A 26,185-nucleotide genomic window follows, 5' to 3' on the forward strand; every position below is an offset into this window, starting at 1 on the left:
TTGGTCTAAACACCCTGCGCAGCAAATAACGCTACACCAAGGACACACTCATTCCTTTTGTTTGGCACAGGGGGATTAAGTGATTTGCACAGAATCACTGCATATAGAAAGGCGCTGAGACAAGGAGGGAATTATAAATAGAAGCTTGTGGCATTTGGGGAATTATAAGCAACCTGACACGTTCCATCGGTCAATACTAGTAAATGCGCGCTAGTGTATGGATGACGTTCACGTTTAGCAAATGCAGCAGCCACATAAGCAAAAACACAACACCCCCAGATGCATATGTCGTCTTCTATTTGCTGGTCAGAAATGATGTGCCACAGTAGAAAAGGCCGACCTTAGCTCGTTTTACCGTTTCGTACCCGCAGTTGGATCACAATACATACATGTGGAAATCGCCTGCACCTGCACCCAAACGGGACGGGGGAGGAAATTATATATTTTAAAACAGAAAATGTGCTTCTGCGAGGCTGCGGGGGGGGGGTGCACACATGTTTGGAGCGCTAAACATGGGAAACCCCAGGCCCTCCAAGGCCAAAGCCCGGTCTGCCAACCTTCCCGCGCACCAACCGGGAGCCAGCACAATCAGCCTCCCACGCTCCACCATACCAGCCCGACATGCGAGACAGGAGTCGGCACCATCTGATCTATAGCTGGAACTTGCCCGAGGGTTTTTGAAGCGCTGTGCCGGAGCACACGGAAAAGGAGCGCCCCACATGGCACCGCATTACATACACATCCCGGCGCGGGGGAAAACAAGAAAAGAAACGAGGGTCACCTCGTCAAATATCGAAGCACACCTGCCCGGGCTAGATGTGGCGGGGTGCAGACGCGAACACGTGGGTCCTCTAGGACCACCGGCAAAGCGCCTCCCCCCCCCCCCACGTGTCCTGGTAAGGCGCTGGATAGCCCATGACTACAAAAAAAGGGGGGGGGGCACCGCTTATCAGGTACAAATAACAAACATAATACAGCCCACGCACTGACAATCGACCCGACACCCATTCCACCTCCTGCGCTTGCTGTTGTATGCCCACTCTGTCAACAACGAGATTACAGACATCTCAGACTGCTTCCAGACTCCTCCTACATGTCAAGCCACCAGTACACATCTCCCCGGCATTGAGGCCCCTACACCGGCTACTAGTTGTCAGAATATCCACCTTCAAGCTGCTTTGTATAACACACAAAACAATACATGGCAAAGGACCCCTCTTCATGAGGGAGAAGGTCAACAAATACACACAACAAAGAAACCAAGGCGCAAGGATGAGTTTACGCCTGCTACTAAGACTTTAAGAAATGTCATGAGAAAACGTGCACACCTCCCCACAAGATAAAAATGCACATCAAACCATGTAAATATTACTGCTCTGTGCACATAGGGGTATTTATATAGAGGGGTTTTTCTCTGGACAATACAACCTTATCAAAGGACAAAGTGGGCTATTAATAGTGGCAGATATGCATCTGCCACTGGTAATAAGGCCATATAAGCAACTTGTGAAGTACCAGAGTAACACTCTGAACTACAAAAACCCATAGTCATCAAGTAAAAGCAGACTACAAATCATGTGACGCGAAGAACCAATCAATAGGAATAACATCAGTATTATCGAACATCATCCCTGCGAAACAGTGAAACTAGCACACGAAACCGCCATGAATTCCGAAAATCTGCAACTGCTCAACCGGAACCCGCGGCAGCTATGCACATCGAGCCCTCCCTTGCCAAGCGAAACTCCCCCTCACGCAAGATGAGACCCAACAACTACCAAACTTGCGGCTTCAAAAGCATCACGTGGCCACATTATGAGGTACAATGTAATAAAAGATGAAAACCAAGTTCAGAAATGCACAATGTACTCATCGCCCATATATACTAGGCCATCGGCGACAAGGTGGCTCAGCCAGCCAGGCGGAAAACAAACCATGAGCAAACCATGGGACGTGCCCTGGTCAACGGAAGCGGAATTGTCCAAAACATGTCGTACAACGGCCGCCAACAGCACGAGCCACGAATACCGACCGCTGCCAGAAAGCCAGGTGGAAAACCAACCACAAAGTGCCTCGCCAGTTGTAACTACGTTCAGTGTAGCGCTTTACACGGCTGCAACGTCTGCCCTCACCATGCACCACACATGGTCGCTGTGCTCGCACACATCACCCGCGCGCACAACCGATCCCAAGGCGGCAAACCCAAACAACCAGCATTCACCGCAAAAAACCAACCCCCCCCCGTCACGAGGCCTCGGGTCACCCACCAAGCCGCTCGAGTCCCCCCGCACAGCCCTATACTGACGGAGAGACTTGTGTGGGAGGGAGTTAGCAATACCCCTGCACTCACCGGGACAATGCTGACGCGAGGACATAACAGCGGAAGAACCAACGTCAGACAATGTACCGCACGCCGGATGCATACCCTTCCTGCCGCCCCCCTGGACATTAGACCGGCACCCAAACCTACAGACCATCTGCTAGACTGGTCCCAAATGAGGAAGGTGTGCGCCCCAAACAACCGACACCCTTCGTGCCGATCCGCAAATCCACTCAATCCCGGGGCCAAAACAGACACCATGCAGCTAAGCCCCGAAAAGAGACTGCATGTGCTACAAGTCGAATCCGAGCACAGAAACAACCTCAGTCTACCCTGCCTTGCATACCACGGGATGGTAGGAGGTCCACGACCCAATGAAGGACAAGAGCCAGTCACAACAAAAGGCCCGAGGGGCCATCCCATAACACCGCGACAGACATAACTCACCGCGACAGACACCACTCGGTCCCGGGAACGCGACGACGCAACACAACCAAACGGCGTCAGGGCAGCAATACGCGTGTCCGGGCAGGAGCGGCGCGCAGGAAGCAGAGGAGGAACTGGGCGAGAGGGACGCCTATGTGGGGGGGGGCTAGCCTCGCCCCCCTAACGGCCCACCTCCACCCTCATTGGGAGATCTCCTCCCTGGGCGCGGCCTCACGCGCGAGGCAGAAGGAGGGGGAAGGCTACGACGGGCGGCCACTAGAGAGCTGCCCTGCTGATGTCCCACTGCGTGGGACGCGGGCAGCGGCAGACACATTGTACGCCTCGATGGTGGCAACATCCGTCGTTGTCCCCCTTGTGAGAAGTTGGCCTGATATGTAGTGCTCACTATTCTAGTGATCACTGTGTATCATTCCAAACGACCCTTGTTGATGATTGGTTGTAAGTCAACCTTTTAGACCAGCTATCCTAGTAGCGTGGATACGAGCAGTCTTAGGCTAAACTCTAGAGGGCGTGTTAAGCCAGCTGTTTACCATCACATATACCCCTTGAACACCAAGTGAAAGGACACCACACAAGTTGTTATGAAAATAAAAGGATATTTATTTATGACAAGACTACCCTGGCTCTTTATGAGTCAGGGAGCTAAGCACACTACAAAACTCTTAGGAAAATACTTCAGTTGCACAATTTACACAAATGCCCGAGGGGCACGAGAAACCATCTACACTAACAGTGAAATGCGAATGGTTAGAGTCTGGAGATACTGATTCCGGAGTGATCCGATCAGAGGGACTAAACGAAAAAGGAACTGGACACTTGTAGAGCGAACCTGCGATGGAGCACCGAGATGCTCGAGTTACCTAGCCCGGAGGCTGCGGCTGCGTGAAGTTCGTCAAGATGTCGGGAGTCCTCGTGTAGTCTCAGGAGCCTGAAAGAAGAAGTTGCTGGCAGGCGACCAGTGACGATGTTCAGAGCGATCCAAGCCTGGATCGGTGGTGAAGGAAAACCTGAAAGCAGAGGGGACTCAGTTCTCAACCGCTAGCCAGCGATCGTGTGGGTACCAGGAGGGTACCGGCTGAAGTCACCTCGACCAGGTGAGTGGGTGACGTCGGACTCGGCTGTTCCTCGGACCAGGAGGCGCGGCGGCGACCAGGATGGAGGGCGAGCTGTCCCACGAAGGTGTCTGCTGTCGATGATGCTGGGCCCAGGAAGGGGCAGCGGGTCTTGGCAGTGGCCACCCAGGCGGGGGAGTCAAGATGGCGTCGGGAGTGGACCAGGAGGGTCCGTGGTACTCCTCTGTTGAAGGGGAGCAAGAGCCAGTCTGGAGCAACCAGACTCGTGATGAAACAATCGTGGTGCGTCGTGAAGAGGGCCACAAGCCGGTCGGCAAGTGGTCGAACAACGCGGTGAACAGCAAGGAGCGGAAGGGCCCCCACGCAGATCTCGTGGATGCTGGGGAGACAGACTTCGATGCTGGAGCTGCTCAGGGTTAGGGCTTCTCAAACCCTAGGTGCACTCACTCGAGGGTCCCTCGGTGGGCGTGCTAGATAAGCGTCGTGCAGGTTCTGAAGATAGCCGGTCCCGCAGGTCTCGTCACACCTACGACTCTCAGCTGAGCTGATGAGGGAGGTAAAAGGTCAGAGATGGCAGGGAACTCGGGTCTCGTCGAGCTGGGCAGTCTTGATCCGTAGGAGAGACTTACAGCAAACCGCAAGCGCTTAGATGGTGCCTGCTGGTGCAGGGTGGCTACTCCTTAGCCACAAGGGAGAGTCTTCAGAAATAGTCAAGAGTTCCTTTCGTGGAAAGTGGTTCGTGATTCGGAGTTATCCGATTATCTGATTATCCAATTTGGGAAGGGGACTCGCTCCTACCTTTATTCTAAGAAAAAGGGGCTGGCCCGTGACTAGGTTCTACCTATGGGTGGAGCCAGGAGGGGGGCGGTTACACCCCTATCCTTTGTCCGGCTTCGCGCCAGCTCAGGGGCTGGTGTGCCCCCGAAACTGGTTTGAGCCGGGCTATGCACAGTGAGCACCGGGGTGCCACTTGCAGTCACCTTCCTTTCAGCCCTGCCTACCTGGGATACACAAACCCTGTCTGGGACGGTGCTAACACCGCCCTCGACAGGAAACCCTTTGTCCAAGCTCCCCTTGCTGGAAGGTCCCCCAGCAGCAGGAGGTCAGACTTGTGTCTGGTGGCAGCATCCATTTTGTGATGCTGAGGCTTGAGTCAACTTTAACCGGGGTTCAAGGTTACTTCCATGTCGTGCCCCTCTAAAAGGGGGGAATGCTAACCCCGTCACCAGGACTGGCGAGGGGTTCGTATTCCCATTCGTATGACACCTTACTCGACATGTATAGGTGATGCGATGCCAAAGTTAGCAGATAACCGCAAGGATTATAATGCCTTAAAAGTAGTTGGCCCGCGTCACCATGGAACGGCTATTAGGGCTTGGTTCCGCAAGCCGTCGACGGGCTCAGCTCGCGCCAGAGCACCGTCCCACATGATCCCCTGCACTCTGCCTTCAGGATTGATAAGGCCTGCTATAGGAGTGACTGATAGGAATCCATGTGTCCATTTTTAGGGTTTAGGTGTAGGAATACTACACCTACAGCAACGGGTGATTACACCACGTGGCCCCAGCTGTCGTGCAGCCAGTTGTGTCAGATTTGGGCGGCCATTCCAGGGGGGGCATAATACATGCTTCAGCCCCTGGTAGGCCCTGGGTACACCGATGCCCTGGATACCTGTGGTATGCTGAGACAGGGACTGACAAGGTGGCCCAGTTCCAATTAGTGGATGCACCTAACGTACATGTGTGTTAATTTCGAGAGAGAACAGCTAGGCTGTGGGTCTGATTGGCAGGCCCACAGCCGGAGAAAGTCGTAAACCAATGAAGCAAAAGCAAAAAATCTGGGTGATCATAGGATTGCAGACCCTACTCTCCTACATGACCCCCCCCCAAACTTTGGGACAATAAGCTAACCTTGACCAGGTGAGTCTTCTTGCTCTAAGTGGAAATACCTGGAGAGCCCATCTGCATTGCCATGATCAGTGCCAGGTCTATGCTCCACTGTGAAGTCCATCCCCTGTAGGGAAATGGACCACCTAAGTAGTTTGGGGTTTTCACCCTTCATTTGATTTAGCCACAAGAGGGGCTTATGGTCGGTCTGAATCTTGAAGTGAGTGCCAAACAAGTATGGCCTCAACTTCTTCAGGGCCCAAACCACAGCAAAGGCCTCCCTCTCAATAGCTGACCAATTCTTCTCTCTGGGGGTCAGCCTCCTGCTAATAAAAGCTATGGGCTGGTCATGACCATCAAAATTCAGTTGCGATAGAACAGCTCCCACACCCAGCTCCGAAGCGTCTGTCTGGACAATGAATGGTTTGGAGTAGTCTGGACTCTTTAGGATAGGTGCTGTGCACATGGCCCGCTTTAGGTCATCGAACGCCTTCTGACAGCTTGCTGTCCACTGAACTTTTTTTGGCATCTTTTTACTTGTCAGGTCGTTTAGCGGGGTCACAATGGATCCATAATTTCTGACAAATTTCCGGTAATAACCAGTCAGGCCCAAGAAAGCTCGAACCTGAGTCTGGGTGGTTGGAGGAGCCCAGTCCTGGATGGCCTGTATTTTGCTCTCCAATGGTTGAACCTGGCCTCCACCTACAAGGTGGCCCAGGTATACAACCTGTGTCTGCCCTATCTGGCACTTGGTGGCCTTGATAGTGAGGCCTGCCTTCTGCAGGGCCTCTAACACTTTCCTCAGGTGGACCAGGTGATCCTCCCAGGTGGAGCTAAAGACAGCGATATCGTCCAGATACGCCGCACAGAAGTCGTCCAACCCAGTGAGAACTCGATTCACCAGCCTTTGGAAGGTGGCAGGTGCATTTTTCAAACCAAAGGGCATTACCACGAACTGATAATGCCCACCCGGGGTAGAAAATGCTGTTTTGGGCTTGGCCTCCTCAGCTAACCTGATTTGCCAATACCCAGCTGTCAGGTCAAACGTACTTAAGTAGTTGGCCGAGGCCAACCGGTCGATAAGTTCGTCTGCTCTTGGTATCGGGTGGGCGTCGGTCTTAGTGACCGCATTGAGACCTCTGTAGTCCACGCAAAACCTCATCTCTTTCTTACCGCCCTGGGTGTGAGGTTTCGGCACGAGCACTACGGGACTAGCCCAGGGGCTGTCCGAGGGTTCAATGACTCCCAGCTCCAACATTTTCTGCACCTCTGTCTTGATGCAGTCTCTGACATGATCAGGTTGCCGATAGATTTTACTCTTTACGGGCAGACTGTCCCCAGTGTCGACCTCGTGGGTACACCACTTGGTCTGACTGGGTGTCAGAGAGAACATATGTCGAAAGGATTGAAGAACCTGTTTACAATCCTCTTGTTGATGTCCAGAGAGGCTGCCACAAAAGACAACACCATCTACTGATCCATCGTCAGGGTTCTGAGAGAGCAGGTCCGGGAGAGGGTCACTCTCCTCCTCCTGTCCCTCATCTGTGGCCATGAGCAAGCCCATGCCCTCCCTGTCGACATATGCCTTGAGCCTGTTTACGTGGAGCACCCTGTGGGGGCTCCGGGGAGTTCCCAGGTCTACCAGGTAGGTGACCTCTCCCTTTTGCTCAATGATCGTGTGGGGCCCAGACCATTTGTCTTTGAGTGCTGCTGGGGCCACTGGCTCCAGCACCCACACCTTCTGTCCAGGCTGATACACAGTCAGGACAGCCTTTTGGTCGTGCCAAGTTTTCTGTAATTCTTGGCTCGCCTCAAGGTTTTTAGACGCCTTTTCCATGTACTCCGCCATCCGCGAGCGGAGACCGAGCACATAGTCCACAATGTTTGATGCCGGCTTTCTGAGAGGTCTCTCCCATCCTTCCTTTACCAAACAAAGGGGTCCCCTTACAGGATGTCCGAACAGAAGCTCAAAAGGGCTGTAGCCAACCCCCTTCTGCGGGACCTCTCTGTAGGCGAACAAGAGGCAGGGTATCAGGACATCCCATCTCCGCCGAAGCTTTTCAGGTAGTCCGTGAATCATCCCTTTTAGGGTCCGGTTGAATCTCTCAACCAGCCCATTGCATTGTGGGTGATAGGGTGTGGTGAACTTGTAGTTGACACCACATTCCTTCCACATAGCAGTCAGATATCCCGACATGAAGTTTGCACCTCTGTCTGAGACGACCTCCTTAGGGAAGCCCACTCTGGAGAACACTCCAAGTAGGGCCCGTGCCACCACAGGTGCCGTAGTGGTCCTAAGGGGAATAGCTTCAGGATACCTGGTGGCGTGGTCCACCACCACCAGTATAAACTTGTGCCCTGATGCTGTCTGGGGTTCCATTGGTCCGACAATGTCGATCCCCACTCGTTCAAAGGGTACCCCCACCACTGGTAGTGGTATGAGGGGGGCCTTTGTCGTGCCACCTGACTTACCACTGGCTTGGCAAGTGACACAGGAGCGGCAAAACTCCTTCGTATCTTCGGACATGTGGGGCCAGTGAAAGTGTGGAACAATTCTGTCCCAAGTCTTATTCTGGCCTAAGTGACCTGCAAGGGGAATCTCGTGGGCCAAGGTGAGAAGGAAACCTCTCAGAGACAAGGGGATGACCAGCCTCCTGGTCGCACCAGGTTTGGGGTCTCTTGCCTCAGAGTACAGGAGTCCATCGTCCCAGTACACTTTGTGGGTACCCGTGGCGTTCCCTGCAGCCTCAGCAGCGGCCTGCTGTCTGAGGGGTTCAAGTGAGGGGCAGTCTAACTGTGCCTTCCCCAGGTCTTCCCTGGAGGGTCCCCCTGAGCCCAGAAACTCAACCTGACCAGGTTCAAGCTCTTGCGGCTCAGTTTCCCTCAGTTCTTTAAGGTCAGCCTCCTCGGAGACTTGATCCACGACCTGGGGCAAGGGGGAAGGCGAAGCCTTACCCTTACTGCTCCTTTTCTTGGAAGGTGTCTGGTCCGTTCTTCCAGGATCCAGCACCTGTTCAGTGGGGCATCTTTTGGCCTGTGACCTGGTCACAGCAAGGACATGTGCTGGCAAACCTAACATTTCCATGTGAGTCCTCTGCTCCACTTCTGACCATTGTGACGTTTCCAAATCATTGCCCAACAGACATTCTACGGGGAGGTCTGAACTAACCACAACCTTTTTCGGGCCACTTACCCCTCCCCAGGAGAAATCAACAACTGCCATACTGTGATTGGTAGTGACGTTGCTGGCATTGGTCACTAGGTAACTGGTACCTAGCATGATCTGTCCAGGGTCCACGAAGTTAGGCGTCACCATGGTGACACTGGCACACGTGTCCCTGTAGGCCTGGGCCACTCTTCCATTTATCAAAGGTGTCTGTCTGTATTTGCCCAAAGTATTGGGACTGGCATCAGGGGACATATCCATATCCCCTGTACAGACAAGGACGGCCTGAGTGAGCGTGCCGACTAAGTCGTCACTCCCCTCGGTTCCCAAGGTTAACCCAACTAATGCCTTGGGAGGCGCACTACCACTGCTGACTGTACTAGGGGGCGCAGGTGCCTTAGGGGCTGCAGTGGTAGGAGTTTGCCCTCCTTTCTTGGTGCACTCACTAAACCAGTGAGTCTTACTTTTACAGTATTGGCACCACCTTTTGGACTGGCCTTCTTGAGTCTTCTTCTTCTGTGAAGCCTGACCCCCACCCTCTTTGGTTTGTTGGGGACCTGTCGAAGACTTCTGGTCATTTTGTTCGTTCTTGTTACCCTTTTGGTCTGCTTTCTTCTGACCACCCTGGTTCTGATTCTGGTTCTGCTTGACCCTTGTTCTGACCCATCTGTCTGCCTTCTTTCCCAATTCTTGGGGAGAGGTCAGATCCGAGTCGACAAGGTGCTGATGCAACAACTGGTTCTGACAGTTGTTTAAAATCTGTTCTCGCATGATAAGATTGTACAATCCTGTGTAATCAGTAACCTTGCTACCCAGCAACCAGCCTTCCAAAGCCTTAGTGGCACAATCGACAAAGTCAGCCCAATCCTGAGACTGAATTTTCTGGGTGTCTCGGAACAGCACCCGGTACTGTTCCGTGGTTAAGCCGAACCCATCAATCAGTGTGTTCTTCAGGACTTGGTAGTTGTTAGCATCCTCAGCTCTTGTAGTGAGGAGCTTGTCCCTTCCTTTACCTTCAAAGGAAAGCCACAGTATAGCTGCCCACTGACTTGGGGGGACGCACTGGACAGTGCAGGCCCTCTCCAAGGCAGTTATCCACTTGTGGATGTCGTCCCCTTGTTTAAAGGGGGGCACTATTTTACTCAGGTGTCTAGTGTCTATACCCCTGTCTTTCTCTCTATTGAGAACGCTGCCACCAGTGGGATCTAACCCACTTAATTTCTGCTCTCGGGCTAAGGCAAGTCTTTCTTTGGCGAGGGCAAGTTCTTCCCGCTCGATCCTCAGATTGACCTCCCGCATCTTCGCTTCATGCTCCCTCCTCTGAGGGGAAGTCATTCCTCTCTGAGAAGGTGCCTGAGAGACATGTGTATGAACCGATCTGCCAGAGCCTCTGGAGAGAGACCTAGCTCGTCCGTTCCCAAGGTTAAGCCTGCTTGAGCGTGGGCCCGGGGCTCCCCCAGTTCCATTCTCATGCCTGCTTAAGTTGGTCCTTGTAAGCCTGCCGACTACCACTGGACCTTTGTCTGCCTCGTCTCCCGATAACTCGTCCTCGTCCTCCTCCTCTGTGTGGAGGTCGAGGTCTGGGTCACCGAGGGTTCCCTCTAAGGGAGGCATGTTCCCATCTGCACTGGGGGGACCTGGGTTAGAGGACCTCCTAGCATCGTACGCCTCTAAGAGACCTATCAGTATTGCGATGGTAGGGTTAGAACCCTGGTTTAGCTTCCTGGAGGCACACAGTTGTCTCATCTCCTTGAAGCTAAGAGTTGCATATCGTGACACGACCTGTGGAGGGTCACTGACCACCAGGGGAGTCCCTGCAGACTCTCCGTGGACCGACATGCTTTTCTAGTGAGGTGTAAGTGTTGCACCTACCTACACTATGGGTTTACCTACTGATCCCTTGCTAAGAGTTGTAGTCAGGGTGTGCTAAGCCCTGTTACACTACAACAGCCGGTTCAGTAGAACTCGGAGTATTCTAAGTTAAGTTATATGTACCTGGGTACTTATGTGATCTTTCACTGCGATATTCTTAGGATACGTGTGTGGTAAAACAACAGCAAGCTCAAATCCCAACCGCTGCTCACCAATGTGAGAAGTTGGCCTGATATGTAGTGCTCACTATTCTAGTGATCACTGTGTATCATTCCAAACGACCCTTGTTGATGATTGGTTGTAAGTCAACCTTATAGACCAGCTATCCTAGTAGCGTGGATACGAGCAGTCTTAGGCTAAACTCTAGAGGGCGTGTTAAGCCAGCTGTTTACCATCACATATACCCCTTGAACACCAAGTGAAAGGACACCACACAAGTTGTTATGAAAATAAAAGGATATTTATTTATGACAAGACTACCCTGGCTCTTTATGAGTCAGGGAGCTAAGCACACTACAAAACTCTTAGGAAAATACTTCAGTTGCACAATTTACACAAATGCCCGAGGGGCACGAGAAACCATCTACACTAACAGTGAAATGCGAATGGTTAGAGTCTGGAGATACTGATTCCGGAGTGATCCGATCAGTGGGACTAAACGAAAAAGGAACTGGACACTTGTAGAGCGAACCTGCGATGGAGCACCGAGATGCTCGAGTTACCTAGCCCGGAGGCTGCGGCTGCGTGAAGTTCGTCAAGATGTCGGGAGTCCTCGTGTAGTCTCAGGAGCCTGAAAGAAGAAGTTGCTGGCAGGCGACCAGTGACGATGTTCAGAGCGATCCAAGCCTGGATCGGTGGTGAAGGAAAACCTGAAAGCAGAGGGGACTCAGTTCTCAACCGCTAGCCAGCGATCGTGTGGGTACCAGGAGGGTACCGGCTGAAGTCACCTCGACCAGGTGAGTGGGTGACGTCGGACTCGGCTGTTCCTCGGACCAGGAGGCGCGGCGGCGACCAGGATGGAGGGCGAGCTGTCCCACGAAGGTGTCTGCTGTCGATGATGCTGGGCCCAGGAAGGGGCAGCGGGTCTTGGCAGTGGCCACCCAGGCGGGGGAGTCAAGATGGCGTCGGGAGTGGACCAGGAGGGTCCGTGGTACTCCTCTGTTGAAGGGGAGCAAGAGCCAGTCTGGAGCAACCAGACTCGTGATGAAACAATCGTGGTGCGTCGTGAAGAGGGCCACAAGCCGGTCGGCAAGTGGTCGAACAACGCGGTGAACAGCAAGGAGCGGAAGGGCCCCCACGCAGATCTCGTGGATGCTGGGGAGACAGACTTCGATGCTGGAGCTGCTCAGGGTTAGGGCTTCTCAAACCCTAGGTGCACTCACTCGAGGGTCCCTCGGTGGGCGTGCTAGATAAGCGTCGTGCAGGTTCTGAAGATAGCCGGTCCCGCAGGTCTCGTCACACCTACGACTCTCAGCTGAGCTGATGAGGGAGGTAAAAGGTCAGAGATGGCAGGGAACTCGGGTCTCGTCGAGCTGGGCAGTCTTGATCCGTAGGAGAGACTTACAGCAAACCGCAAGCGCTTAGATGGTGCCTGCTGGTGCAGGGTGGCTACTCCTTAGCCACAAGGGAGAGTCTTCAGAAATAGTCAAGAGTTCCTTTCGTGGAAAGTGGTTCGTGATTCGGAGTTATCCGATTATCTGATTATCCAATTTGGGAAGGGGACTCGCTCCTACCTTTATTCTAAGAAAAAGGGGCTGGCCCGTGACTAGGTTCTACCTATGGGTGGAGCCAGGAGGGGGGCGGTTACACCCCTATCCTTTGTCCGGCTTCGCGCCAGCTCAGGGGCTGGTGTGCCCCCGAAACTGGTTTGAGCCGGGCTATGCACAGTGAGCACCGGGGTGCCACTTGCAGTCACCTTCCTTTCAGCCCTGCCTACCTGGGATACACAAACCCTGTCTGGGACGGTGCTAACACCGCCTTCGACAGGAAACCCTTTGTCCAAGCTCCCCTTGCTGGAAGGTCCCCCAGCAGCAGGAGGTCAGACTTGTGTCTGGTGGCAGCATCCATTTTGTGATGCTGAGGCTTGAGTCAACTTTAACCGGGGTTCAAGGTTACTTCCATGTCGTGCCCCTCTAAAAGGGGGGAATGCTAACCCCGTCACCAGGACTGGCGAGGGGTTCGTATTCCCATTCGTATGACACCTTACTCGACATGTATAGGTGATGCGATGCCAAAGTTAGCAGATAACCGCGAGGATTATAATGCCTTAAAAGTAGTTGGCCCGCGTCACCATGGAACGGCTATTAGGGCTTGGTTCCGCAAGCCGTCGACGGGCTCAGCTCGCGCCAGAGCACCGTCCCACATGATCCCCTGCACTCTGCCTTCAGGATTGATAAGGCCTGCTATAGGAGTGACTGATAGGAATCCATGTGTCCATTTTTAGGGTTTAGGTGTAGGAATACTACACCTACAGCAACGGGTGATTACACCACGTGGCCCCAGCTGTCGTGCAGCCAGTTGTGTCAGATTTGGGCGGCCATTCCAGGGGGGGCATAATACATGCTTCAGCCCCTGGTAGGCCCTGGGTACACCGATGCCCTGGATACCTGTGGTATGCTGAGACAGGGGCTGACAAGGTGGCCCAGTTCCAATTAGTGGATGCACCTAACGTACATGTGTGTTAATTTCGAGAGAGAACAGCTAGGCTGTGGGTCTGATTGGCAGGCCCACAGCCGGAGAAAGTCGTAAACCAATGAAGCAAAAGCAAAAAATCTGGGTGATCATAGGATTGCAGACCCTACTCTCCTACACCCCTTACCCCTGTACAGGGTGAGGAGCAGACTAGACACATTGTACGCCTTAGTGGAGGCATTTTCCGTCGTTGTGCCCTGAGTTCTTGTGCAGTGTTTACTCGTGTTTATTGTGGCCTTTACCTCTTTACAGAGAGAGGCTCAAACTGTGAGCTCACTGAGGAAGGCGACATCCTTATCTGTGTGGTGAGAACTAGACTAGAGACATCGCGCATCCCACCGCCCAAGGTGACAATATCAAACCTGCACCCCCAGAATGCAACACTGCTCTTTTGTACCTGTTACTCCTGTACGAGGTGAGGGGCAGGCTAGACACACCGCGCGTGCCCCCATACTGTACCTGCCAGGATGAACATATGTCTTATCACACATGCGACACGTATTCCAGCACATGCGCTTTTCTAGCGTATCCTTCTGTTCTGTAAATGTGTCTTGGAGCCATGATAATCAAGCTTATGCAAAACCATATTCAGGGACCGTTTAATTTAGAAGTTATTACAGGCCTGTCATAAATAATACTCGGACCTTTCCCCTTCATCATTATATTATTATTAATATTGTAATCACTTGCTTTAGCCTTCTTTATTTTCGTAGAAGGTTTGAGGTCGTTAAACACGAGCAGCGCAGGGTCCATGCTAGCCGCAGTTTCCGTTTTCGTAGCCCGGCTGAGCTGACGCTCACAGTGGCCCCCAGGTCTACACACGCCTCAGCCTTATTTGTAAGCCCATCGGGCGGCACACGCCCAGCCCATCCCCTCGATATCTACAGCCCAGGGTTTTAGGAGCAGACACCTGTAAAGTAAACGCGATCTACAGAGGACGCAGAGGCTCAGGGGCTTTTTACATGGGGGGCATATTTTGTATCCAACTAGTATAGTCCGGTTAGATCTAGTGTCTTTAGACCCCTGTTTGTTTCTGAAAACATAAAATAAGAATCAGCGGTAAATACCAGCTACAAACCCCAGGAACTGACCATTGATTCAGAGAGACCTCCCCCCGGGGCGCAGGTCCAGAAGGCACCAGATTTCACCTTAAACCAAGAATCACGAGACGAGACGAGACTCCCGCGAGACTCAGGCTCCCTGACTGGCGCCCGGGCAATGTTTGTCCCCAAACAAGCACAAGGTCTCTGTCCTTGAAACAGCTGGCAAGATTTCTTGTCCCAGGTGTGCTCACCACCGCAAAACCTCAAGAAGGAGGTCAATTATTTATTGCTTCTACTAGAAGCAGCATAGCGCCTAGATGTTAGAAATGGGATCTCTGGTTGCCTAGGGCTTGCGCCAAAGCCAGGCAGAGACCACCACTCTAAGTCAGGGCTGGGGAGTTACACGCCAAAGATAACCCCTGCTCACCCCCTTGGTAGCTTGGCACGAGCAGTCAGGCTTATCCCGGAGGCAATGTGTAAAGCGTTTGCGCGCGCACACAGCAACAACATCCCAGGCCTACCACAAAAGAAACTCCACACAAGGTTATATATAAAAATAGCCTTTGTATTATAATAAACACATTAGATGATAATCACATAATTTACACTGTGCCAACTGGCACTGGGCAGAATTTTACAAGGGACTATTTACACGGGACAGGGCCACATGGACCACTGTCAGAATCAGCACAAATCACCAATGGTACAATTAGGACATATACTAACTGTAACACAAATTATCACTGTAGAGCACAACCAGTAACGACTGGCGCAATAATGACCTCAGCGTCATCACACTAGAACCAGGTATAAAACCTATCCTGCATCCATCACAGGGGCATAAACACATTATGCAATTTCTCATAAGTCTAACGCATTAGACCTAACCACCTAAGTATAACTACACTAGGGGCGTACATCACACAGGGAAGTATAATCTCCCTAACATCAACCTAAACAGGTAAAACAACCTCCTATGCAGAAATCCTATCTAGAGGTATAAAACACAGGGTGCGCAAAACATACTACACACAGTACATTGCCTAACACCATAAGCATTAATATATGAATCACGATAACACCTCAATCACATTAGGGTCCAGGTTGCGCCAGAACCTAAACGTAGCAGCTGCCCACTACTTGCTGGGCAGCTGGGGACAAGAGCAGGGCCTAAACGCTGCAGCTGGCACTAAGTGCTGCGCAGCTGGAAGGCCAATGATGAGGCAGGGGCTTCCAAATGGTCCTTGACACAATATCAAAACGTTGGAGCCACCTAGGCTCTAAAACAACATGTCCCCCAATACTGAGGAGCCACACGGGGCTCCTGAAAGTAATATGTGCCAACTGGAGAAAGCGCTGCCCCCCCCCCAAGCACTGTGGAGCGCACTGCGCTTTTAGGGGATGAAATGCGCAGTTGTTGGAGCCACGGAGGCTCTAAAAAATAACATGCCCCCAAAGGTTGCAGCAGACCCCTGCAAAGTGGGGCAGCTGGAGACCACTGGCCAATATGGGGTAGCACGGGTGCTCGGGACCCCCACAGGGGCCCTTTAAACACAGTTGGCCAAACGGTGGAGCCACCTAGGCTCTGAGCAAACATGGCCCATGTTGGAGCCTTCAGGGCTCTGGCAACAATTACGCCCCCCCTGTTGGAGCGGCCCACTATCAGACGGGGCCGCTCTGATTCTGTGCCTCCACCAGGCACTACACCCAAGAGAACCCGGAGCCCCACTCACCAGCTGTGGGCAGGACACCTCCGGTCGCCTCTAGCTTCACCCGGGCACCCTCCTGGGACCCGGGGCTTCAGGGGCGCATGCAGGGCTCCCACCGGCACATGGGAGCCCTGCTTAGGTGGACGCTGCCTCCCCACTTCACCCGGGCCCCCTCCTGGGACCCGGGACTCACTGAACATATGCGGGACTCCCTCCACGCATGGGAGCCCCGCGAGGTCTCACAGTCTTCCGGGCCGCCTTCTCTCGGTCGAGTGGAAATGATGCCCACGAGGTCCCGCCCCTGTTCCAGGCAGACGTGCCTGGCTTCCGGTTTTCGCCCGGGCGGCAGCGGTGATGTTGAAGAAGAACGCGGGGTGGGCTCCCGCTAAGGCAGCATAAGGCGGGGTGGGCACCCGCCGTTAAAATAACTCAGACTGTGGCAATACCGCGGGGTAGGCACCCGCTACGGCACACAAACAGCGGGGTGGGCACCCACAACAGGACACAATGAGGGGGAATCCCTACACTGGGGATTCCCTATAAGGAGTTTGCAGCGCTGCAGGTGGCAGAGAGGCGCTCGGGGAAACCAGGGAAGCGCTCTGCCATAAAAATAAAGCGCTCCTCAGCAGATTGGAGACACAGCGCTCCCCAAGCGCTAGGGCAGCCCAGAGTCCACAAGGCCAGTCAAGGAAGCAAATAAAATAAAGTCAGAAGGGTCCCAGTAGTTCTCCAGGCATCCAGGGGCTGGGCAGGGCCCAGGGAGGCAAGCCTTCCCCTGGGCCCCAGCAGCAGCACGCCCCTGGTCGTTTCTAGTCCAAGAACAAGAACATTTTCATGGGGTCACAGCCCCTCTTTTATACACCAAATCCTTTGTCTCAAGGTACAGGGAAGGGGTGAACCAGATGCAACTGGTTCCTGAGCACTTTGTTGTGCTCAGCCCCTCTCCCTATTCACAGGACAGGCCAGGGACATTAGACGCACCACAGGGGGTGGAGCCAGCATTGTGTGGGGAAAGCCCAGCCCTATTCAGGTCCCAGGTGTACTCCTCCCTGCCATCAACATGCAGCTCTCTCCATTCACCACCGGGGCAGACTCGTCCTGACTCCTGGAGCCATACACACCAGCCAATCGTAAGCCAGACAGTCACTGCACATTTATACCAGCGTCTAGAAGTGGCACTTCTACACTAGCCACAGTAACGCCGCACACATCATCGCGCAGCATTTAATCTCACGAGTTTGCACATACCAAACTCGACCCTGCACTCCTCTCACATCAGGACTTAACACGGTCACTCAGATCCCCCATGCATTCCTATGGGAGGGCAGGTCAGTCTCACTAAACCATACACAGAGCGCACGCGCTTTCCACTGGGACACAGTGGGAAAGTGCCTAGAGGCCTAACACCACTAGTACAACACAGGAAAAAGGCTAGGGTAAATGCAAAAAGTTCTAGGGGTGAACTTGCCAGAAGGGCCAAGTCCAACACTAGAGATAGCACAATGAGTGTGTTTGGGCTAAAGGTTGTGATAAGATGTTACAAGTGTTCCCGGTTGTTTTCACTGTTCCTGAAATGCTTCGCTTCCTCTAAGTTTTATCTTCTGTGATGTTACGAGAAGCGCTTTTGACGTGGGGTCTGGGGACCTAATAAAGAATCCCTGAGATCCTAGTCACCAGAAAGAAGGGACAAGTGTTCTTCACCTGAGAGAGTGTTGAGGTTTTTAGCCAATCAAAGCAAAACTTCCCAACACTATATGATGTCACCACCCCAGGGTGTTCTGTTTGGTATTATCACTGGTCAGGCCTATTGATCCTAAAACCTTCGATGTTACCCAGGATTCTAGATTGACACCCGTTTGCATCCACAGCCCAAACCAACCACCTCTTCCAATTGGGATCTGATGAATTAAAAGAACTAATACGTCTCATGGTGTCTCGTGTATCCTCACTGAAGTGTGGTGAGTGCTGCAATCTCAAAACGTAGGAATACAAGGTTTGTTCGAAACCTTGATCTTGGCTAGCCCAAGACTGGAAGTTTGTTGCACTGTTTTATTCAGGAAAATTATTTGATGTGGTATGAGGCATGCTCTGAATTATGCCTCATTTCCCTGAACCTGCCAATCTTTTGTCCCCCAGACAGATTTTGTGTCTATGATATCTTTCCAAAAGCCAAAAGCCTGAACAGACAGTTGGAAAATAACGGAGGCAGAGTATATCAGCTTGGTGTTTGTTAGCATATTTTGCTTTGCCGGTGTAAGTGCAAGCCTATAATAATAAGAGGCTGGGTCTGTTGTGTAAAAAAAAAAAAATAGACCTCCGTTCATCCTATAGACCAATATGTCTACTAAATATTGAAGCAAAGCTTTTAGCCAAAGAACTGGGAAACATACTGATCCTGCACCTCACGGACTTGATCGATCCCTACCAGGCCGGATTCATGCATCAAAGATCGACCCGACACAACATCCGTAGACTCCATAATGCCATTGCTGCTATTTATCATCTAAACAGACCAGCTGACACAACAGCAAAGAGCTCTTCAACATCATGAAGGAACTCCCGAACCCCAGCTCCAACACCAACGACATCCCACCTTCGCAAGGCCTGTGTGACTCGCTCGCCACCTTCTTCCATCGCAAGATCGCAGACATCCACGACAGCTTCAACACCACATCCGCCCCGACCACCATGGAGACACCCGCCCCCACGACCACCACCCGCACCAACCGCCTGCTCCCCTGTACCAACATCAACGACGACGACACCATCAAGATCATGAACACCATCCACTCCGGATCTCCGTCAGACCCTTGCCCACACCACATCTTCAACAAAGCCAGCACCACCATCGCCCCCATCTCCGGAAAGCCATCAACACCTCCTTCAATACAGCAACCTTCCCGGACAGTTGGAAGCACGCCGAGATCAACGCCTTACTCAAGAAACCCAAGGCGGACCCCAGGGACCTCAAGAACTTCCGGCCCATCTCCTAGCTCCCGTTCCCGGCGAAGGTCATCGAGAAGACTGTCCACAAACAACTGACCTGCTACCTCGAGGAGAACAACATCCTGGACCCGTCCCAGTACGGGTTCCGCAGCAACCACAGCACCGAAACTGCCCTCATCGCCGCCACCGATGACATCAGAACCCTGCTAGACAACGGAGAAACCGCGGCCCTCATCCTCCTGGACCAGTCAGCCTCCTTCTACACAGTCTGCCACCGCACACTGCAAACACACCTCCAGGCCCTTTATGACCTCCAGGGGAGTTCTCCATGCCCCACTCTCAATTCTACAAATACTTACAGTTATGTCATGCCTTGCAATCTTACATTAAGGATCTGACAGCCTTACCTGAGTTTAGTCCACCAGGGGGAAGCTCCTGATGGGCGACCTTAGGGACCATAAAATCTCCAAAATCTATCAAACCCTAGTGACAAACAGCCCCACAACCCTTGCTACCCTACGGGCCTCATAGGACAAGGACATAGGACCTATAGACAACGACTGCTCCGAGGCACTTCAATCTCCATGTGGAGCTGCAATCTCCACCCACCTACGCTATATTCAATTTAAATACCTGCATAGGGAATGCTACACCCGACAGAGATTATGGCTGGCTGGACTGATCACCGCTCCTCAGTGCTCCGCTGTCACTCTAAGGACGGCAACTTCCTACACACAGTTTGGACGTAGCCCACTCTCAATCATTTTTGGTGAGGGGTGCTTCAAAGCCTATCTGCAGTATTTGCATGGGACATTCCCCAGTCTCCCAAACTCACGCTCCTGCATTGCACAGACGAAATTGGGGGTAATCATTACAAAAGACATTTATTATTTTTGGGCCTGACCCTTGCCAAATAGGATATTGCAAAGATTGAAAGGCTGATACCCCTACTCTTGTATCGACATGGAAGGGAGGCATGGATTATGCTATGGAGTTAGAACGACCTGTATTCATAACCCGTGGATGCTCATGGAAGGCTTGGAAGCACACCAAAATATGGAAATGGTGGGCCATATATAGAAACATTCCCTTGGAGATGCACAACACAGAGGATCGCCAATTAATGAATGAAGTCATAGCATCCAATAAAGATGGAGGGTTTATACCAATACCACACACCTGTATCAGAGACTCGAGTAACCAAGAACAGAATGCACAAGACTAGGCGCAGAGTAAGGACCTGTGTGATGCAGTTGTTTTTGTTTTATGTGTGTAATCATATGATACATAAGATATGGACTGTAATTTCCCTTCTATATATGATTTATATGTCTATCATGGTATGGAAACCCTGTGTGGACTTTCACAAACTCAATAAAATATGTTTTTTTTTTAAAACAAGAAAAATAAGCAAATGTTTGTGCAAATGTTTTTGAAGTACCCTTTGGCGGTGTTGGGCAATGTACGATTGTGTGTCATTATAAACAGCGCGTGGGACACTAGCTTTGTGTAAGAAATGGTGACCATAATGTTGTTAATAGAACATGTCTCCATAAGTAGATGTACCATCATACAATTCATCATTAGAAAATGCAGCTGATGCTCTAGATCTGCAAGCAAATTGTGCACAGTACCAATGTCCCAATCATCAGAGAAAGTACTAGAGGTGATGATATCATTTAAGGAAATTTTAAACAAATATGGAATTTTCAATAGTTCTTTCGGACCATATACATCATACGATACCCCGTCCCAAACTATTCCTTCTGGAACTTGAACTGCTGTAATCATCACCAGAGACAGGTCTCTTAGTTCACAGTGCGATGATGTATGTGGTTTCAGAACCAAGATCACATGTTTTACTGCAGAGCGTCCTGGTAGATTGTGTCCGCTCAGGAGCAGGAAAAAGACAGTCACCGAACCAATCCAGAGGACCAACAGTAAAGTGATTGTAATCCAAAGATGCATACACGGAACATTAAAGTATGTCTTTTTCAGCCAAAGATAGAGAGTATACACTCGTAGCCTGAAAGGGAGAGGCAGTGGCGGCAGTTCAGATTCACTTGAATTCAATGAGAAGTCGTCATAATGCACGAAGTAGCCAGACGCTGTTTGGACTATTTTGGCAGCTCAGCAGGTTTTGTAGAACTGAGAGATGACTCGATCTGCAGCATATTCACATAGACGTCATCAATTCTTCGAATTGAGATTTCAGTACTCGTCGACTGTACAGTTGTAGTTGTTTCAACAGGAAGAAGTATTATTTCATTGTTGTGTACAGCTTCTCTTTGCAGAGGGGAATCTTCTGTAGTTATTAAAGCTTCCCTGTGAACTTACTGAACGGTAGCGAGAGTAGTGCTGTAGCTACCTAGGAGCCTACGCGGCCTATTGTTGAGAATCGGCCACATAGTGTGGTTCGATCAGATCAATGAGACAAACATTTTGTCTCTGCGAACGGCAAGTGGCGGAAGAAGTACAGTTCTAGTACCTTCGACAGCCAGGACAGGTACAGGCACTCTGAAAGATGGCTCAAATTCTTTCTTATCCAAAATCTTTTGTCTCTGACTAGGTCTCCAATCTTCGGGATCCAGGCTGGTCTTGCCAGTACAACCTTCACTTCTCCAGTGGTGGTGCGTTTTTCTTGGACATTGCTTTGTGCACTCCGGAATTCATTCAGTTCCTGTAAAACAGCCAAATGTTCATTGATGTCAAATGGTGTTCCCACCGCCACTGTGCTGACATTATCGAGGTCTGGTACCCACATTCTCACACTGAACAGGAGTTCGCAAGGAGTACGACCCCTTCGGGATTTTCTTGGTATGTTATTGAGTGCCCTCGGGACCCCATATATGTAATTGAGTCAATTACCACCTGAGCCTAATACCCTTGCTGGTAAGGACTGCTTTAAGTCACGGTTTTTCCTCTCAAATACAGTTTCCTTCAGGATGGCAGGGGGAGGAGTACTTCAAGGCCACACCCATACCTTCCATGGCTTCTTTGTAAGCCAGAGAGCTAAACGCTGGGCCCTGCTCAGAATCTAGTGTGCCAATTGCGTATGTCCCAATGAAGATTCGCAAATCCTTTATAACAGTTTGATCATCAGCCGAGCGCTGTGGCCAAACCTACAGGAATCTGGATTATGGATCCACTGACAACAAGGTCTACTTGTAAACCCCGCCTCAGTGTAGGGGGCCGCAGTGATCCAAATAAACAACCCCTAAAGGCTTGTCTGAGATCAATGGGTGTGTCTGAGGTGGACGTGCCATGGTTGAGCCTTTCATCTGCTGGCAGATGTCACACTTGAGGATGAAGTCTTTGGTCTATATTGTAAGACCAGGCCTCCAATAGCGATACTTCAGCAATTAAACTGTATCCTCGACCCCTGTGTGTGCTGACCCCAGAACCTTGTGTGCAGCTAGTATTAAACCCAATCAGCGAGCAGTGTTTCGTATTACTCTACTCTTCACTCCTGGAATTTGAATATACGGAATGTTTGGTGCATCTAACTAGTAGGAGTACTTGAGTGGAAAGCCTTTCAGCAACAGAGTGTCATTGAGAGCAGCATTGACAGCCACCATGATGTCTCTGTCTATTCTCGTACTTGAACCAGTGATTTCAGCCACGGCAGTAGTGCGACCTGCTGCTTAGCAGCCTAATCATCCAATGAAATCCCTGCGACGTGAACGCCAACACGTTGATGACTCAATGTATGAATAACAGGACCCGTGGCAGGTCTTCTTTCAGCATTGCCACCTGTTCCCAAAGCAGCTTGAGTTTGATTGTGCAACCCTTGGAATCTCGAAATCCATTCTGGCCCCAATAGTGAAGGTGTTCATTATAGGACTGGACACAGTAGAATGAATCACACACGATAAATGTGGGGAGTCCATGATCCGTACTTTGTAGTGCCATAATCAGAGATTTCAGTTATGCCAGCTGCGCTGTAGAGTCCCCTAGGGATTGAGTGTGTGGTTTTTTCAGGACGGAACTTTACGTCATGCATGCGCCCCTTTACCATTGTGCATGCCGCAGAATATTGCTATCGTGTTCCTACAGCAGGCTGGGCCATCGGTATAAATAATATATATATATATAGCGACATTCTTTCATTCGGCAGAGGATATTCTTGTTCATTCTGCAGGAATACTTGTGTTTGTAATGTAGAATTGAATCTGTAATCTACATCTGTTGCAGTGAGAGAGTTGTAGCCATCGAGGATATAATGCAATTCCCCACGGGTCCCCCGAAGGGTCTCTTTATCGGAGATCTTTTTAAGGCCTGCCGGATGGTGCATGTGGGTGTGTGGGGTATGGGTCCAAATGAGGGTGCTAAAAGTGCGTGCAAGGTAGTGAAAAAGTTAATAAAGGGTAAGCATGCAGCAATTGTATGGATTGCAAACCCTTGGTAGATGAACTGCTAATTAAAAACTTGCCCCAGAGGCACACTATGTCCGGGTGTCAAAAGGTCATAGGTCGACATGTTTCGCGCCTTCGTCGCCTTAAGGGTCATTGGCGCTTCTTCAGGACCAGAGCAATGATATAAAAAGGTGCACGTGATAAAAATAATTACTAAACCCTCTAAATCAAAACAAGGGGCGAGGCACTGACCTGTATACCTATAGTATGGTAACAGCTGCATGATGAAAAAAGCGCTCCTTACCTAGGATATCTTCTCTTTTTCTTTCTATCCACGTTTTTTTCATTGCACGGGTGACTATCTGCACCCTCATGCGTGGGTGACTTTTTGCACCCCGCATATAGGAACAGTGCCCCCTTGTGTTAACGGATATAGTTTTACTGCAAGAAATTTATGCAAGAAGTAAAGAAATTAACAAGCTTCAACGTCAATGAGTGGGTCACGATTATGCATCACTGGGTTCCGGCAAATGGAATGGTGTGGCTATCCTTTGTCATAAACGTTTAGATATTCAACTTTTACGTCAGGATACTGATTCTGAAGGCAGATGGGTTTCAGTTTCACTACTTGTTAATAAAATGCCTCTAACTATTTTTAATGTGTATGCGCCCACCACCCCAGAAAAGCTCTATTGGCCTCAGATTATATCTAAATTGATGTTATATACTGATGATTACTTAATATTAGGAGGAGATTGTAATATGGTTGTGGACCCCTTCTTGTATAGATGCTCCAAATCTAAGTTTATCCCCTCCTCCATACACCCTCAATTTACATCTACTATTCCTCAAAGGTCCCTAGTTGATTCCTGGAGGCTATGTCACTCTACTCTACCAGAAAATTCATTTTTTTCACTCGTTCATTCCTCACAGTCTCATATAGATTATCTATTTATTTCCAAAGCCCTTACTCAACATATTTCCCACTCAGACATAGTATCTATATTAATTTCAGATCATGCTCCTATAACCTTAGATTTAGATTTACTCCCCCCATTGAAGGAACTAGGAGATGGAGATTTAATAATGCCCTCCTATTAGATCCTAACTTTACACCTGCTTTTAAAAGATTCGCAGACACTTTCTTTTTAGAAAACGAATCTCCTCCTCAGGCCTCTCCTTCTCTCATCTGGGACGCCTTCAAGGCTGCTTCTAGGGATTTCATTATTTCATTTGTAGCTCAAAAGAGGAGAGCATCTGCCCAAGTCATGAATTTGCTTACTTGACGCATTAAACAACTGGAGCGCTCTTATTACGCCACAAAAGCCCCTTCTGACTCGACCGAACTTATCAAAGCCAAGTTTACCTTTAACAAACTCTCTACTGAATCTGCCAATTTATACTTACTTAAGTCTAGTGCGAAATAATACGGTGCGCAAAACAAAGCTGGCAATCTTCTTGCCAATTATCTCAAAATTAAAAAAGAGCGCAACAAGATTGAGTCTATTTTAACTTCAGCCAATACTACGGTCCACAAAAACGAAGATATTCTTTTAGAATTTTCACATTTTTATCAACAGCCTTATACCCCTGAATCTCCTTCTCAACAGGCTGATATTACTCGTTATCTATCCTCTATTCCTCCACCTTCATCCCTTAATGTAGATTTATCCTCTTTGGAGGAAGATATTCAAACTGCTGATATTCTTACTGCTATTTAAGCTATTAATCAAGGAAAAGTTCCTGGTCCGGATGGGTTTACCATTAAATTCTATTCGCATTTCTCCCCTTTCCTTCTTCCCAAATTACATCAATTATTCGCTTATTTTATTTCTATTAAAAAATCGGAAGGTTCTTTGCAAGAAGCGCTGATTTGCCTGCTCCCAAAAGAAAACAAAGATCACACACTCTGTGTGCAGTGCGCTGCGATTACACTCTTTTTTGCCTCAGTTGATAGGAAAGGAACAATGTGGTTTCATTAAAGGACGTCACTTATTGGATAATACTAGATTGTTTTATAATGTTCTAAGTAAATCTAAATCATACAAAATTTTTTAGCAGCAATCTCACTAGATGCTGAAAAAACCTTTGATAGGGTCAGTTGGTCCTTCATTTTTTCTACTCTTGCTTGGTTTGGTTTTGGCCCGAAATTCATTAATTATGTCTCTTTACTTTATTCCTCTCCCAGGTCCTTTATTTTAGCTAATGGACTGGTGTCCCCTTCTTTTCCTCTTCTTCGAAGAGTTTGGCAAGGACGTCCTTTATCTCCAATAAATAAAAATCTGCTCAAACACGAACATTACTGGTTTCTCTTACGGAGTTAATCAGTTCAAACTCTCAGCATATGCAGATGACATTTTATTATTCATTTCAAACCAACAATCCTATTTGCCAGCCCTCTCATCAGAAGTAACTGACTTTGCCCTTGTTTCAGGTTATAGCTCAATGATGAAAAATGTGAGATTCTCCCTTTCCTCTTCTCTGTTTCTCTAGCGCCATGAAACCCCTGGGTGTCCGCGCGCTTAACAAATTCCGCATAGAAATAGAAATAGAAAAAGCTTTGTTTCATGCTCACTTCTTATCTTTCTCATTTCATTGGAACCAAGTTAAAGTAAAAAATTTTGGAATTTGGTGTACTTCCTCTATTAAGGATACTGTCACTTTAAACTTGAAAGAA

This window comes from Triturus cristatus, chromosome 4_2, assembly GCF_964204655.1.
Source record: "Triturus cristatus chromosome 4_2, aTriCri1.1, whole genome shotgun sequence".
Taxonomy (NCBI): Eukaryota; Metazoa; Chordata; class Amphibia; order Caudata; family Salamandridae; genus Triturus; species Triturus cristatus.